The 15,994-nt window shown below is 42.0% G+C and overlaps 1 pseudogene; it reads left to right on the top strand.

The window, feature by feature from the left end:
- The first annotated feature begins 13,620 nt into the window (after positions 1–13,620).
- Positions 13,621–14,214, top strand: LOC114628149 (annotated as a pseudogene).
- Positions 14,215–15,994: the final 1,780 nt, after the last annotated feature.

The raw sequence follows: 15,994 nt of genomic DNA, 5'->3' as shown, positions 1-15,994 counted from the left end.
TCTGAGGTCTGCTTCGATTTCTTTCTTCAGAGGAATGAAGTTCTTGTCATACAGGTCTTTTACTTTCTTGGTTAGGTTCACACCAAGGTATTTTATATTATCTGTGACTATTTTGAAGGGTGTCATTTCCATAATTTCTTTCTCAGCCAGTTTATCTTTTGAGTAGAGGAAGGCTACTGATTTGCTTGAGTTAATTTTATATCCAGCCACTTTGCTAAAGTTGTTTATCAGGTTTAGGAGTTCTCTGGTGGAAATTTTGGGGTCACTTAAGTATACTATCATATCATCTGCAAATAGTGAGATTTTGACTTCTTCCTTTCCAATTTGTATCCCTTTGACCTCCTTGTGTTGCCTAATTGCTCTGGCTAGGACTTCCAATACTATATTAAATAAGTAGGGGGAGAGTGGGCAGCCTTGCCTAGTCCCTGATCTTAGTGGGATTGCTTCTAGTTTCTCTCCATTTAGTTTAATGCTGGCTACTGGTTTGCTGTATATTGCTTTTACTATGTTTAGGTATGGACCTTGAATTCCTGACCTTTCCAAGACTTTTATCATGAAGGAGTGTTGAATTTTGTCAAATGTTTTCTCAGCATCTAGTGAGATGATCATGTGGTTTTTTTCTTTGAGTTTGTTTATATAGTGGATTACATTGATGGATTTCCGAATAGTGAACCAACCCTGCATTCCTGGGATGAAGCCAACTTGATCGTGATGGATAATTGTTTTGATGTGTTCTTGGATTCGGTTCGCTAGAATTTTATTGAGTAATTTTGCATCAATGTTCATAAGGGAGATTGGCCTGGAGTTCTCTTTCTTTGTTGGGTCTTTGTGTGGCTTAGGTATGAGTGTAATTGTGGCTTCAAAGAATGAGTTGGGTAGTGTACCTTCTGTTTCTATTTTGTGGAATAGTTTGAGAAGAATTGGAATTAGGTCTTCCTTGAAGGTCTGATAGAATTCTGCACTAAAACCGTCTGGTCCCGGGCTTTTCTTTGTAGGGAGACTTTTAATGACTGCTTCTATTTTTGGGGGGGTTATGGGACTGTTTAGATGGTTTATCTGGTCCTGATTTAACATTGGTAACTGGTATTTGTCTAGGAAATTGTCCATTTCATCCAAATTTTCCAATTTTGTTGAATATAGGCTTTTGTAGTAGGATCTGATGATTTTTTTAATTTCCTCAGTTTCTGTTGTTATGTCCCCCTTTTGAGTTCTGATTTTATTAATTTGGATACTGTCTCTCTGCCCTCTGATTAGTCTAGCTAAGGGTTTATCTATCTTGTTGATTTTCTTAAAGAACCAGCTCCTGGTTTTATTGATTCTTTGGATAGTTCTTTTTGTTTCTATTTGGTTGATTTCAGCCCTGAGTTTGATTATTTCCTGCCGTCTACTCCTCTTGGATGTATTAGCTTCTTTTTGTTCTAGGTCTTTCAGGTGCTCTGTCAAGCTGTTAGTGTATGCTCCTCTTTTTGTAGGCACTTAGATCTATGAATTTTCCTCTTAGCACTGCTTTCATTGTATCCCATAGATTTTGGTATGATGTGTGATCATTTTCATTAAATTCTAAAAAGTTTTTAATTTCTTTCTTTATTTCTTCCCTTACCTGATTATCAAGGAGTAGGGTGTTGTTCAGTTTCCATGTGAATGTGGGCTTTCCATTCTCTTTGTCATTTTTGAAGACCAGCCTTAGACCATGGTGATCTGATAGGATGCAGGGAATTATTTCAGTTTTCTTATATCTGTTGAGGCCTGTCTTGTGCCCAATTATATGGTCTATTTTGGAGAAGGTACCATGAGGTGCTGAGAAAAAGGTATATTCTTTTGCTTTAGGGTGAAATGTTCTATAGATATCTGTTAAGTCCATTTGGTTCATAACTTCTGTTAGTTTTACTGTATCTCTATTTAGTTTCTGTTTCATGATTTATCCATTGCTGAGAGTGGGGTGTTGAAGTCTCCCACTATTATTATGTGAGGTGCAATGTGTGTTTTGAGCTGTAATAAGGTTTCTTTTATGAAAGTCGACGCTCTTGTATTTGGTGCATAGATATTCAGAATTGAGAGTTCATGTTGGTTGACGTTTCCTTTGACAAGTATGAAATGCCCTTCCTTATCCTTTTTGATAGTTTTAAGTTGAAAGTCGATTTTATTCGATATTAGAATGGCTACTCCCGCTTGTTTCTTAGGTCCATTTGCTTGAAAAATTGTTTTCCAACCTTTTACTCTAAGGTAGTGTCTGTCTTTGTCACTGAGGTGGGTTTCCTGTAAGCAGTAAAAAGCTGGGTCCTGTTTGCGTATCCAGTCCGTTAGCCTATGCCTTTTTATTGGGGAATTGAGTCCATTGATGTTAAGAGATATTAAGGAGAGGGTGTTGTTGCTTCCTGTCATTTTTGCTAATAGTGGAGACATCGTTTGTGTGGTTATCTTCTTTTGGGTTTTATGGAAAAGGATTATTTTCTTGCTCTTTCTAGGGTATGATTGCCCTCCTTGTATTGGGGCTTTCCTGCTATTATCCTTTGTAAAGCTGGATTTGTGGGAAGATACTGTGTAAATTCAGTTTTGTCATGGAATATCTTAGTTTCTCTGTCTATGGTAACTGAGAGTTTTGCTGGGTAAAGTAGCTTGGGCTGCCATTTATGTTCTCTTAGGGTTTGTATGATATTTGTCCAGGATCTTCTGGCTTTTATAGTATCTGGTGAGAAGTCAGGTGTAATTCTGATAGGTTTGCCTTTATATGTTATTTGGCCTTTTTCCCTTACTGCTTTTAAAATTCTTTCTTTGTTTTGTGCATTTTGTGTCTTGATTATTATGTGACGGGAGGTATTTCTTTTTTGATCTAGTCTGTTTGGCGTTCTGTAGGCTTCTTGTGTGACTATGGGCATCTCATTCCTTAGGTTAGGGAAGTTTTCCTCAATAATTTTGTTGAAGATATTTACTGGCCCTTTAAGTTGGGAATCTTCACTCTCATCTATACCTATTATCCTTAGGTTTGGTCTTCTCATTGCGTCCTGGATTTCCTGGATATTTTGAGATAACAACTTTTTGCATTTTGCATTTTCTTTGATAGTTGTGTCAATATTTTCTAAGGTATCTTCTGCCCCTGAGATTCTTTCTTCTATCTCTTGTATTCTGTTGGTGATGCTTGTGTCTATGACTCCTGATTTCTTTCTTAGGTTTTCTATCTCCAGGATAGTCTCCCTTTGTGATTTCTTTATTGTTTCTACTTCCATTTTTATGTCCTGGATGGTTTTGTTCAATTCCTTCATCTGTTTTTTTGTGTTTTCTTGTAATTCTTTAAAGGATTTTTGTGTTTCTTTAAGGACTTCATCCTGTTTTCCTGTGTTCTCCTCAAGTTTTTTGATAGTGTTATTTACTTCCTTCTTGTAGTCCTCTAGCATCATCATTAGAAGTGATTTTAGATCTGGTTCTTGTTTTCCTGGTGATATGGGGAGTTCAGGACTTTTTAATGTGGGAGAACTAGGTTCTGATAATGGCAAGTACCTTAGGTTGCTGGTGCTTGTGTTCTTGCGCTTGCCTTTCGCCATCTGGATCACCTTTGTGCTATCAGTGCTGTCTCTGACTGAGGCCTGTCTTTCCTATTATCTAGGTTGTGTCAGAACTGTTTGGGATGGGTTTTGCTGCTTGAGTTAGAGCTGAGGCCCAAGATGTGCTCGGTGCTCAGGTGGAAACCGGAAGGGGCCGGGGCTCCCGGTCAGGAGCGGATTCCTGGGTCCGAGTGAGTCCCAGTGGGTCCCAGTGGGTCCCAGTGGGTCCCAGTGGGTCCCAGTTGCTCCCTGATTGGGGGCGAGCACTGCCACCTCCTAGCCTAAGAAACTGCTTGAGCTAGCTAGAGCCACCTAGAGCCCCGCTTCCTCTAGGTTCTGTGAGATTGGGTGCAGAGCTGACTCCCGGGATCTGCTCCGGCACAGACCGGAAGGAACCCATGCTCCGGGCCTGGAGTGAACTCCTGGGTCCCAGTGGGTCCTAGCCGCTCCCTCTTTGGGGGCAAGCACTGCCACCTCCTAGCCCACGACCCTGCTTGGCACAGAGGTCCTGTGAGCCCCGCTTCCTCTGGATTCTGCGAGATTGGGTGCAGAGCTGCCTCCCGGGATCCGCCAGTGCTCGGGCCCAGACCGGATGGAGCCCGCTCCGAGCCAGGAGCGAATTCCTGGGTCCCAGTGGGTCCCGGTTGCTCCCTGTTTGGGGTGAGTGCTGCTTTTTCCTTACCTGGGATGCTGCGTGAGTTCAAGCTCCTGGGAGTCCCTGATTCTCTCGGTTTTCTGGGGTTGGGTACAGAGCTGCCGCCTGTGACCTGCTCTATGCTCGGGCCCAAACCCGTGAAAATCAGGTGCCAGCTTTTTGGTTAACTCGAGTTCAACTTTAGCTCAGGTTCTCTAAGATGGAGTCTGAACACAAGATCTGGTCTCTCACTACAAGGTAGGAATCTGCTGCCAAAAAGAGAACATACAAGTCTACATATGTTAGCAATCTGTTAAACTCCACCTCCACAGTCACCTGGCAACAGCCAGGTACGCTCCGCCCCACAGTTACCTGGCAACAGGCAGGTAACCCTGCCCACTATAAAAGGGGCTACTTGGCCCCTCCTCTCTCTCTTACTCCTCAACCCTGAGCACCTGCAGGTTGCCCTCTCCCCTCTCCCCTTCTCTTCCCCCTCTCTCCACGTGGTCATGGCCGGCCTCTACTCCTCTCTACTTGTCTCTCTCTCTCCTCTTGCTCTCCCACTCTCTTAATAAACCTCCCCTCGTGGAACCATCTTGGCCTGCTGTGATCTGTCCCAAGCTGCGCCGTGGAAATCCTTTCAACATAGATATCCTATCTTGAGCCTCTAACTTAATATGTGTATAGTGAAGCTCCACTAGGCCTAAACAGGAGTAATTAGGGAAACTGTGAGCTGAAGAGTTTCCCAAAGGTCTATGGGACTGGAATGTGTGTGCGAGTGGACAATTCTTGTTAATTACTCCAGACAATGGGGATTTTAAATGGAAGGCATATCTTAGCAGTGATGACAGATTATCTCTGGGATGAAGAGTACCATCAACCTAAGTACCATCAACCTTAACAAAGATAAGTCTGTGGCAATGAAATTCATCCACTGCCACCACATCTGCTTACTAGAATGAAATACAACAATTATTTTTCAAAAGAATAAAACAAATCCAGCAAGCAGTAATGTAGCTTCAGATCAATATTAAGGTATGAAGAGATAAGAAAATAGGATACATATCTATGGATTCAGATAACAAAATCAGAGCAAATTTTCTGGGTTGGATCTTAAATGCCCATCAAAGGCCTATATGCTAAAGAAGCCTATGACAGTAGTAGTATGTGGCTGAACCTTTAGGAGGTTAGTCTGTTGTGGAAATCTTTCTAGAATAAGCACTCTGATAGCAATGACAATAGAACAGAGGAGCTGTCTTCACCAGTGGAAAAGAGCCAGGCGAGTTCCTGCAAGGCCTTGATCCTAGGTGCAGTTTGCACTTTCATTTTATACTCTAAATCCACAATGTGGGGTGAGCAAACAAGTATAATTTTAGAGACTCTTTTGTGGCAGGTTTAAAGGCATGTGTTATAGTTGACTGGTATCAACTTTTTGGTCAGGTTGTTAAGGACAATGACCCATTGTTTCAGTTGTTTCTTCAGATAATTCTGTTCAAGGTACCAAATGAAGTCATGCTTGGACGTGAACAGTACAAGCAGTGCCTTAAGTCAATAAATCGAGATTGAATAATTGGTCTTTTCTACATTATTCAACTTAGGATCTCATGGAAGAGAGTTAGTATTGTGCAGGAATTAGCAAGCTGAAGGCACAGGGGCAAGTACTTTGCAAACAGAGAATTCATATAAAAGTTTTAATAAATAATCTACACTGTAGCAGATACAGAAACATAACAGGTGAATTCAGAGACAGATGCATGTTTGGAAAGAAGCTGAATTATATATCTGAGAAGAAGGTGGAGCCTTTTATAGCAGTTATGAGAAGGTGTTTTGACTTGTCTCAAGGGCCACTTGTACGGGACAGTGTTTGAGCAGATTGGGAGCTTAGCATCTTCTTACATAGTCAATGTTATAACACCATTTGTTCTTCCTGACACTGGCTATTTGGAGTGAGGTACTATGTATGGGTCATTAGGCTCTAACTGTGTAAGGCACAACCAGGCTGTAAGTAGACAGGATATGATTGCCAAAGTCTGGGGAATTTGCTTTTATTTTTGCCTTTCTCCTGTTTATAGTTAGATCACTGCGGGGCGTGTGGTTAAAAGAAATATTGGGACCCAAGCTTTCCTTTTTATTTCTATAATTTATTTTTTATTTACTTTACATCCCAATAGCAGCCCTCTCCCTCCTCCCCTCCCAGTCCTGCCCTTATAAATCCCTTCCCTCATTACCTGCTCCTCAGAGAAGGGCAATTCTCCCTTGGGACCACCTGTCCTGAGACATTTAGTCTCAGAAGGACTAAGCATATAAGGAGGTCCCAAAGGAGGATGTGCAAATCTCACTCAGAAGGGGAAAAATACACACCAGAGGTTGATGGAGAGAGGGAACTGGGTGAAAGAGGGGGTAAGGAGGGATATGAAGATGGAGAGCTTTCATTTTTTTAAAAAATTGCTTCCTTGTTGCAATGAGAATAGGGTTTCTTCTGCCATGTGTTTCTGCCCTGGTGTTCTGTGTTGCCACAGGACCAGAGCAGTGGGACCTGGTGACTATAGAGTAAAATACCTGAAATTGTGATCTGAAATAAATCTTTCCTCTAAGTTAATTTTCTGAGGTATTGTAACCACAGTGATTGAGATGGTTACTCTTAATTGTCAACTTGATGAAAACTAGAACCACCCACTTGAAACAAAGGCATCTAGACATACTTTGAGGTGGAACATATATTGTGTAGGCAAATTGAAATGGGCAAATCTACCTACTGTGGGTGACACAATTCCCTAGGCTGGGATACTAGATTATATTCTCTTTTTGGAGAAAGAGAGCTGAGCATTAAGTGCTTATTCATTATAGGCAAATAATATTAACTCCTTTTCCTGAGGCAATAGATGGCAGTGAAGCATTCAGCTTATCCAAAATGTTAGGGAGGGGGAGGCAAAGGAAGGTTTGTAAATGAAGCACTTCAAGGAATAAAAGTTTTCAAAAGCTCACAAGCATTGCTAGCACAACAGACCAGAACCATTATGAGGGCAGTGCTCATGCACCAGGAGGACCTCCATTCTCCCATTTGGCTGACCTTGAGGCTCTGTACAAGCGGAATGTAAAGCTAAGGAGAATTGTCAATTGCCTGGCTACTCGTTGAAGCTGTACCCACTATAAAAAGGCATTATTGGAGGATTCAGAAGTTTCAATTTCCAAGTATTTCAGAGAATTTCTTTCCAAGAACTAGAAGACTGATAAACTAATTGGACAGACTTCAGTGACTACACACAACAAAGAAAGCTAATGTACAATAATGGATGTCTTAGTCAACTTTCTATTGCCGTCAAGAGACATCATGGCTACAGCAACTCTTATAAAGGAAAACATTTAGTTGGAGGTGTCTTGCAGTTCAGAAGTTTAGTTCATTATCATCATGGTGGGGAGCATGGAGGCACACAGACTGGATAGGAGGTGAGAGTTCAGGTAACAGGGAGAGAGCAACACCACTGGGCTTAGCTTTAGCATTTGAAACCCCAAAGGCCACCATCAGTGACACATTTCCTCCAACAAACCCACTCCTACTGCAACAAGGTCACACCTCCTAATCCTTTCAAATAGTGCCACTCCCTAGTGAGCAAGCACTCAAATCTATGGGCCTCTGGAGGCCATTCTTATTCAAACCACCACAGTGTAATACCAGATTGACTTATTATTTGAAATTGAGTATAACTAAATATGTTATCATAACAAGGAAAAGTGATCATCTCAATGATCACAAGACAATTACTTGCCAGAAATATATTTATGGGGAATGTTATAATCAGGCTATGCCCTACTCTTAAGTTACTTCATATTGTATAAAACAGTCATTTTTCAGGCTGTGTTCTGTGCTAGGGAGATTCCATTTTACGAACATCTTTTGACTACATTTTGAGGGACAAAAATAACTGCAGCCCCTGGCTTGACCCAGAAATGGCATTATTTGTCAGGCACGACCTATCTAGCACAGACTGATAAATGTTGAGTTTATTCATGATTGTAGAAGCAGAGCCACCCAATATATTTAGTTGGTGAATTGAAACTGTAGAGGCACATGAATATATTAAAATCCTATTAAAAATAAACAGGTCCTAGAACTTAGCAGACATGCCAGACCAAGGAAAGGATGTAACTCTTTCACCTGGAGCCCATAAAGTGATGGACACCGAACACTGTGTTGGTATGGCTCCCATATCAACCTATCATCTGATACCTGGTATGTACAGGAAGAACTGAGGATATCCCTACTATTCCTGGAGCTTCTGCTTGGCTATGTCCCCTGCTGTTGACACTGCCTCCTAGACCCTTTGCCTGTTCACCTATTTGCCTATCTAGACCTGGATCTTATCAGCCTTTTTCTGCCCCTCACCCACTTCCTACTTCTGAGTGGTTCAACCTTTCACTTGGCAACTGAACTATCATCCTTACTCTCAAACCTGCCTCCAGCAGCAGCTTGCTCGAGGCACTGTCTGCTTCATTATCCCTCCAGACTCCTTCTCAGTCCACTGATGAAACCTCTCCAACTTTACTGCAGCCTCCTTAACTCATATCCATTCTGTAACTATTATGCATGCATACAGATGTATTTACTCTGCTATGTGATGGGTTAACGTTAGTAATTAAGATGGGAATAACGAACCTGTATTTGCCACAGCCTAGCTACTAGGGTAGGCAGATTATGTGACAGATTGCTGTCACAGAAACCTTTAAACATTGTGAATTTATTGTTATTCAATAAATTATTACAGTGTGGAAAGTCACAAATGCACTTGTGTTTTTAGCATAGAACACACACTGCAGGAGGGAAAAAAAGACTCTCAGCAAACCAGTAATAAAAGGGACTTCTGTCTGCTAAGGGACATCCTCACAAAGCTGTGGCCAATATCTTATTAAATCATAAAAGCCTAAACATTTTCTCTGGAACTCAGTTCTTTCTGCACTATATCCCCAGGAGTAAGAATGATGGCAATCAATAAGGTAGCTAGTTAATATTTTAACCAGAACGAGAAAACTCAGAGAACCTTGAGTCTGAAGTGAATTGCTTTATTAAAAACTAAAAGACCTTTGCTCAGTTCCCAGACCTGAGTCCATTTTCAAATCCAGAACCTTCTTCTGAGAAAAGATTGTACAATACTGTGATAGGTATATGGCTTAGTCAGTGTCCCGCTGTTGTGAAGAGACACCATAACCATGGCAAAGGACATCATTTAACTGGAGCTGGTTTACAGGTTCAGAGGTTTAGTCCATTATTGTTATGGTGGGAAGCATGGAGGCAGGCAGGCAGGTAGATATGGTGCTAGAATGGTTGGGAGTTCTAATCCTGATCTGCAGGTAGTGGGCAGAGTGAGACACTTGACATGGCTTAAACATGGCTCAAAGCCCACCCACAGTGACACACTTCCTCCAACAAGGCCATACCTCCTAATGCCACTCCCTAAGCATTCAAACATATGAACCTATGGAGGCCAATCTAATTTCAACCATCAATTTATGTTATAATTCTTATTCTAATCCATCCCTCAAAGACCATTTATTTGGCTAACTATATACTTGTAAAAGGGGACTACCCAGACTGGGTGTGGTGGTGTATGCTTTTAACCCCAGGAGGCAGAGGCAGGAGAATCTCTGGTCTACATAAGGAGCACTCATTCAGCCAACACTACATAAAGAGACATTGTCTCAAAAAAAGATAGGGAGGGGCTACCCAGAATTTCTAGAACTACTAGCAACATCCTTCTGATCTGACATCAATACATACTATACCTAAGTATCATCATGGACTTTCTGACAGAGTTGAAACTTATTAGGCTCAGGTAATAAGTGGAGTCTTGGATGTGAAATTTATTCATAGTAGCTGGTTGCATCTCATTCATTAAGCCTCTAAGTGTCCAACTGGAATTCATATATCTGGCAGTTGGACTCATCGCCACAAAAAAGTGGAAACTTTCACCATGAGGAAAACCAAAGTAAAAGTCTGCTTCTTCCACTATCTGAGGAACAGGATGGTAAATTTAAAAAGAAAATGCAGCCTATAGAACTATAAAAGTTAATGCCACGATTAAAGAAAATAGGTGAAGAAATCATGGTCCTAACATATGTAAGCAATCATTTTCTTCTCTTTTTAAAAAAATTGGATATTTTATTTATTTATGTTTCAAATGCTATCCCCTTTCCCAGTTTCCCCTCTGCAAACCCCCATCCCATGCCTCCTTACCCTGTTTCTATGAGGATGCTCCCCACCCACTCCCTCCTCACCGCCCTAGCATTCCTCTTCACTGGGACATCAAGCCTTCACATGACCAAGGGCCTTCCTTCCCATTGATGCCAGATAAGGCCTCTTCAGCTCCTTCAGTCCTTCCCATAATTTCTCCATTGGGGACCCCTCACTCAGTCCAATGGTTGGCTGCGAGCATCTGCATCTGTATTGGTCAGGATCTGTTAGAGACTCTGAGGAGACAGCTGTATCAGGCTCCTGTCAGCATGCACTTCTTGGCATCTGCAATAGTGTCTGGGTTTGGTGTCTGCAGATGGGATGGATCCCCAGGTGGGGCAGTCTCTGGATGGCCCTTCCTTCAGTCTCTGCTCCACACTTTGTCTCTGAATTTCCTCTCATGAGTATTTTGTTACTCCTTTTATTGGAAATGTGTTTCCTAGCCTTTTACTCTGAGGTAGTGTGTGTCTCTGTCACTGAAGTTTGCTTCCTATATGCAGCAAACTGCTGGGTCCTGTATATTCATCCAGTCTGCTGGTCTATGTTTTTTTGTTGGGGAATTGAGTCCATTGATGTTAAGAGATATTAAGGATCCGTGATTGTTGCTTCCTGTTATTTTTGTTGTTAGAGGTGGAATTATGTTTGTGTGGCTATCTTCTTTTGGGTTTGGTGAAAGATTAATTTCTCATTTTACCTAGGGTATAGTTTCCCACCTTGTGTTGGAGTTTTCCATGTGTTATCCTTTGTAGGGCTGAATTTGTGGAAAGATACTGTGTAAATTTGTTTTTTGTTTCATGGAATATCATGGCTTCTCCATCTAAGGTAATTGAGAGTCTTGCTGGATATAGTAGTCTGAGTTGGCATTTGTATTCATTTAGTGTCTGTATGACATCTGCCCAGGATCTTCTGTCTTTGGGAATCCCTGTTGAGAAGTCTGGTATAATTCTGATAGGTCTGCCTCTATATGTTACTTGACTGTTTCCCTTACTGTTTTTAATATTCCTTGTTTTGTTCATTTGGTATTTTGAATATTATGTGATGAGAAGAATTTCTCATCTAGTCCAGTCTTCTTGAGGTTCTGTAGGCTTCTTATACGTTCGTGGTCATTTTTTCTTTAGGTTAGGGAAAGTTTCTTCTATAATTTTGTTGAAGTTATTTACTGGCCCTTTGAATTAGGAATCTTTGCTCTCCTATATACCTATTATCCTCAGGTTTGGTCTCATTGTTTCATGGATTTCCTGGATGTTTTAGGTTAGGAGCTTTTTGCATTTTTTTTTTTTTTTACTGTTGTGTCAATATTTCCTATGGTATCTTCTTCACCTGAGATTCTCTGTTCTATCTCTTGTATTCTGTTGGTGATGCTTGCATCTATGACTCCTGATTGTTTCCTGGGTTTTCTATCTGCATGATTGTCTCCCTTGGAGGTTTCTTTATTGTTTTTATCATAATTTTTAGATCCTGGATGGATCTAAAACCTGGATTTTTTTGTTCCATTCCTCTACCTCTTTGTTTGTGTTTTCCTGTATTTCTCTACAGGATGTAACTGTTTCCTCTTTAAGGCGTCTACCTGTTTACTAGTGTTCTCAATTTCTTTAAGGGAGTTATTTAGGACCTTGTTAAAGTCCTCTGTCATCATGATGAGATGTGATTTTAAATCAAAATCTTGCATTTCCAGTGTGTTGGTGTTTCCAGGGCTTGCTGTGGTGGGAGAACTGGATTGTGATGATCTCACATAGCTTTGGTTTCTGTTGCTCAGGTTCTTCCACTTGGCTCTCGCCATGTGGTTAACTCTGGTGTTAGCTGGTCTTGATGTCTCTGGCTAGAGCTTTTCCCTCTTGGGAGCCGGTGAGTCTGTGATCTGAGGTGTGTCAGCACTCCTGGGAGACCAGCTCTTTCTGGGCAGGATGAGGGTATGGAGAGCTGTGGCACAGGTTAGCAACTGGGCTCAGAGAGAAAAAAAGGAGGAGGTTTAAGGTTGTTTACTGGAATGCAGTTTCCCATCTCCATCTAAGACACCAATAATATAAAAGTTAGTTCTTCCATTGTAATCTGATACATCTCCATGTTTGCATTTAAAATCAGTCATTTTCTCTTTGAAACCTGGCTTTATTCCCAGCACACACTTGAAAGCTCCCAGATGTCTATAATTCAACTTCCATACAATTCTGCCCTTGTGAAGCTCTGCATGAATAGATGCATAGACACGCATGCAAACACTACTACTACACACGTGATATAAAATAGAGAATATCTTGGATGAAGAAAGACAAACTGTGTCTATGTGTCCTCAAAGTTCACTTATTATTTCTGTGTCATTTTCATTCTGCAGGATACCATTGAGCAATGATCCTTTTCCCTTAAAATTTCACTCTGTGATCATTTTATGCACTCACATATAAGACATATTTTTATCATATCATCTTCCCTTTGCTCAACAGTCTTTCTGTTTGCTATGAACAGATACCAGGGCCAGTGCAACTTACAAAGGAAAGGATTTAACTGGGAGATTATGTTTTGAAAGACTTAGAGGGTCTAGATTCAGGGACTATAGCAGCAGGCACACATTACATGACCTATGTACTTGCAAGTCTTCAAACCATATCTGCCCTAGGTTAGATATCCTCAATGGGGTCAAAGGTGGGGGTTTTGTGAGGTCTTAGCCTCTCCTTAGCGGTCATTGGCTAGGGAGGACTTGGCTGACCAATCAGGGCTGAGGGGTGTGGCTCACCATTGTTCTGACAGGGAGATAAGCGGGGTGCTCAGCGCTCTGGGGCCAGTCCCTGGGAGAGCTCAGACACAGCAAGGGCGGCCAAGAAAGCCCTCAAGCCTAGTGCTCAGGCTTCAGCAGGAGCAGCCAGAAAATCCAAGGTGAAAAAGAAGGAGACAGCTTGCTGCCTGGTGAGGTCTAAAAGTCCCCAAAAGAGTCAGAGGTCGCCTTGTTGCAGAAGTCCCAGTAAGGTGAGAGGTCCCCAGCTAAGCTCATCCCTCCCTTCTTCAGCCATCCCTCCCCCCCTAGACTTTCTCAGGCCTGCTATAAACTTCACATCTACCTCTGCCTCTTCTCATGAATCCCCATCCACATTCCATCTCTCTTTGTCCCAAACCAGTGCTCTGATTACATTAATATGCCGTTTTTTTCAGATAACAAGGAAAAGGGAGAAATCTCTTCGAAGGCCAACTGGGACTAGGGCCAAGAAGTCCTTCAGCACATCGTTGTGAAGATGGCGTCTGGCAGCGGGACAAAAAACTTGAACTTTCGCCGAAAGTGGGACAAAGATGAATATGAGAAGCTCGCGGAGAAGAGACTCACAGAAGAGAGAGAAAAGAAGGATGAAAAACCAGTGCAGCCAGTCAAGCAGGAGCTTCTACGGCACAGGGATTACAAGCTGGACTTGGAGTCCAAGCTTAGGAAGACAATTGTTATCACCAAGAAGACCCCTGAAATGGGAGGCTACCACTGCAATGTCTGTGACTGTGTGGTGAAGGACTCCATTAACTTCCTGGATCACATTAAGGGAAAGAAACATCAGCGAAACATGGGTATGTCTATGCACGTGGAACGTTCCACTCTGGATCAGGTGAAGAAACGTTTTGAGGTTGACAGGAAGAGGATGGAAAAGAGGCAGAGGGATTATGATTTTGAGGAAAGGATGAGGGAGATCAGAGAAGAGGAGGAAAAGGCTAAAGCATACAAGAAAGAGAAACAGAAGGAGAAGAAAAGGAGGGCCGAGGAGGACTTGACTTTTGAGGATGATGATGAACTGGCAGCTGTGATGGGTTTCTCTGGCTTTGGTTCCACCAAGAAGAGTTACTGAAGGATCGTTCTCTTTGGCCTAACTTTGGCCTATACTGGACCTAACTTTGAGTGTGTTTTGAGGTGGGGTGGGGGTGTCATTTCTTTTTTGGGTACTGCAGAAGGTCCTTAAGAGTGTTAACGGGCAGGGCGAGAGGGTGGGTGTTTGTGGTTTCCCTTTACTTTGGGAGAGGGGACAGGATGTCAAGGAGATGCTGTGGCATATTCCTTCAGCCTCAGTACATTACTGGAGTCACAGAACCTCTGCCCATCTGTGTTCCCAATAAAGAAAGACCTCCCTCTTTGAGACTGCTTTCGTCAAATTCCCCTGCATCTTTCCCCTTTTTGTTCCTACAAAGAAACCCAGGAGCAAAACTTGGGATAGGAGACTAAGCAGAGGAAGAGGGCCACCCTCAGTTCACAGGGGAGACTCAAAGCTAGGGATCAAGGATAGGAGAGCCTCACCTCTTCTCTGAGCTCCTTCATCCTTTCCTCAAGATCATGGTCTTTCTGCTTCTCTTCCATCTTCTTCTTGTTAACCTCAAAACGTTTCTTTGCCTGATCCAGAGTGGAATGTTCCATACACATAGAACAGTGACTAGGCCTGTTTCACATTTATTGGGAACATGTCCATATCATTCCCTGCCCCACAGGTTCCTACACCATAAATTTCTATAGAGCCTTCCTCTTTCATTTGTTCCCCTCCCCTTACAAATAGGTTTTCTTAGTGTGAGTTTTCCCCTCTGCTAAAAGAATCTGTGCCATTGGGAGTCCAAACAAAACATTTTAGTCTCCTGTAATTTTAGCACACTCTGGTCTTACTAGAAGAGCTCAGGGTTAAACTTCACTATCTGCAGTTGAGCAGGCACTGGATTATTCAGTCTTGCCACTGTTGATGATGAGCTATGTAAGTTTTGGATTGGGTTCTTTGTTTTATATTTCTGAGACAGAGTCTCATTTGACTGGCCTTGAACTCAGATATCTGCATGCCTCAGCCTCTCCAGCGCTGAGATTAAAGGTGTATTCCTCCATGCCTAGCCAGGAAATTTTTTAAGGAGTTGTTTTATGCTCTATAGTATGCTGAGCAGCATCCCTGTCCTTCACCCAGTAGATGTCAGAAGCATTTCCATCCAATTTGTGACAACTACAAAATATCTTTTTTCCCCTGGGAGTGAATAAATGGCTCTCCCATTGAAAATAACTAAGAAACTTTTATCCACCTTGGTGTAACTTGTGAACTACAAGACTACATGACAAAGACTAGTTAAAAACAAATCCCTCCCAAACATTGAGAACTAGATGACATACTGTGCCTTGTCTAAGAAATTCAAGGGCGAGATGGGGATGAGGGCAAAGGGGACAGTTATACAAGTCTTGTAAACAGATGAAGCTCCCTTTGCTGACTCTATACTCTCAATAAAGGGGTCCATTTGAAAAAAAAAGAAGTCCTTTAGCACTAGAACTCATGAAAATCTTTGCAGACCCATTCAGGCAGTTCTCATCAAGAGTAAATGAAAGAGAATGCAGACTTGACAACTCCAGAGGGCTTTTCACCATGCCTCAATCATGACCAAGTTGAAGACCTAGCCCTGTCATCAACACCAAGCATGACCAATGAAGTAAAACACATCAGCAAATAGGTCTCAGAACTGACCCATGGTCCTGATGTGGTGGGTAAATTTCATCACTCTTAGCTTGTGTGATGGTGAAAATAAAATCAATCAGATATGAAAATACATCTCATTCTCAGTCTTTAATGTTGGTGCTGGAGGGGGAGGGACAGGAAGGGAAGACAGGGTAGA

The sequence above is a fragment of the Grammomys surdaster genome, unplaced genomic scaffold (genome assembly GCF_004785775.1).
Source record: "Grammomys surdaster isolate TR1022 unplaced genomic scaffold, NIH_TR_1.0 265, whole genome shotgun sequence".
NCBI lineage: Eukaryota > Metazoa > Chordata > Mammalia > Rodentia > Muridae > Grammomys > Grammomys surdaster.
The sequence above is the reverse complement of the archived record's forward strand: the minus strand, read 5'-3'. Positions and strand labels throughout refer to the sequence as shown.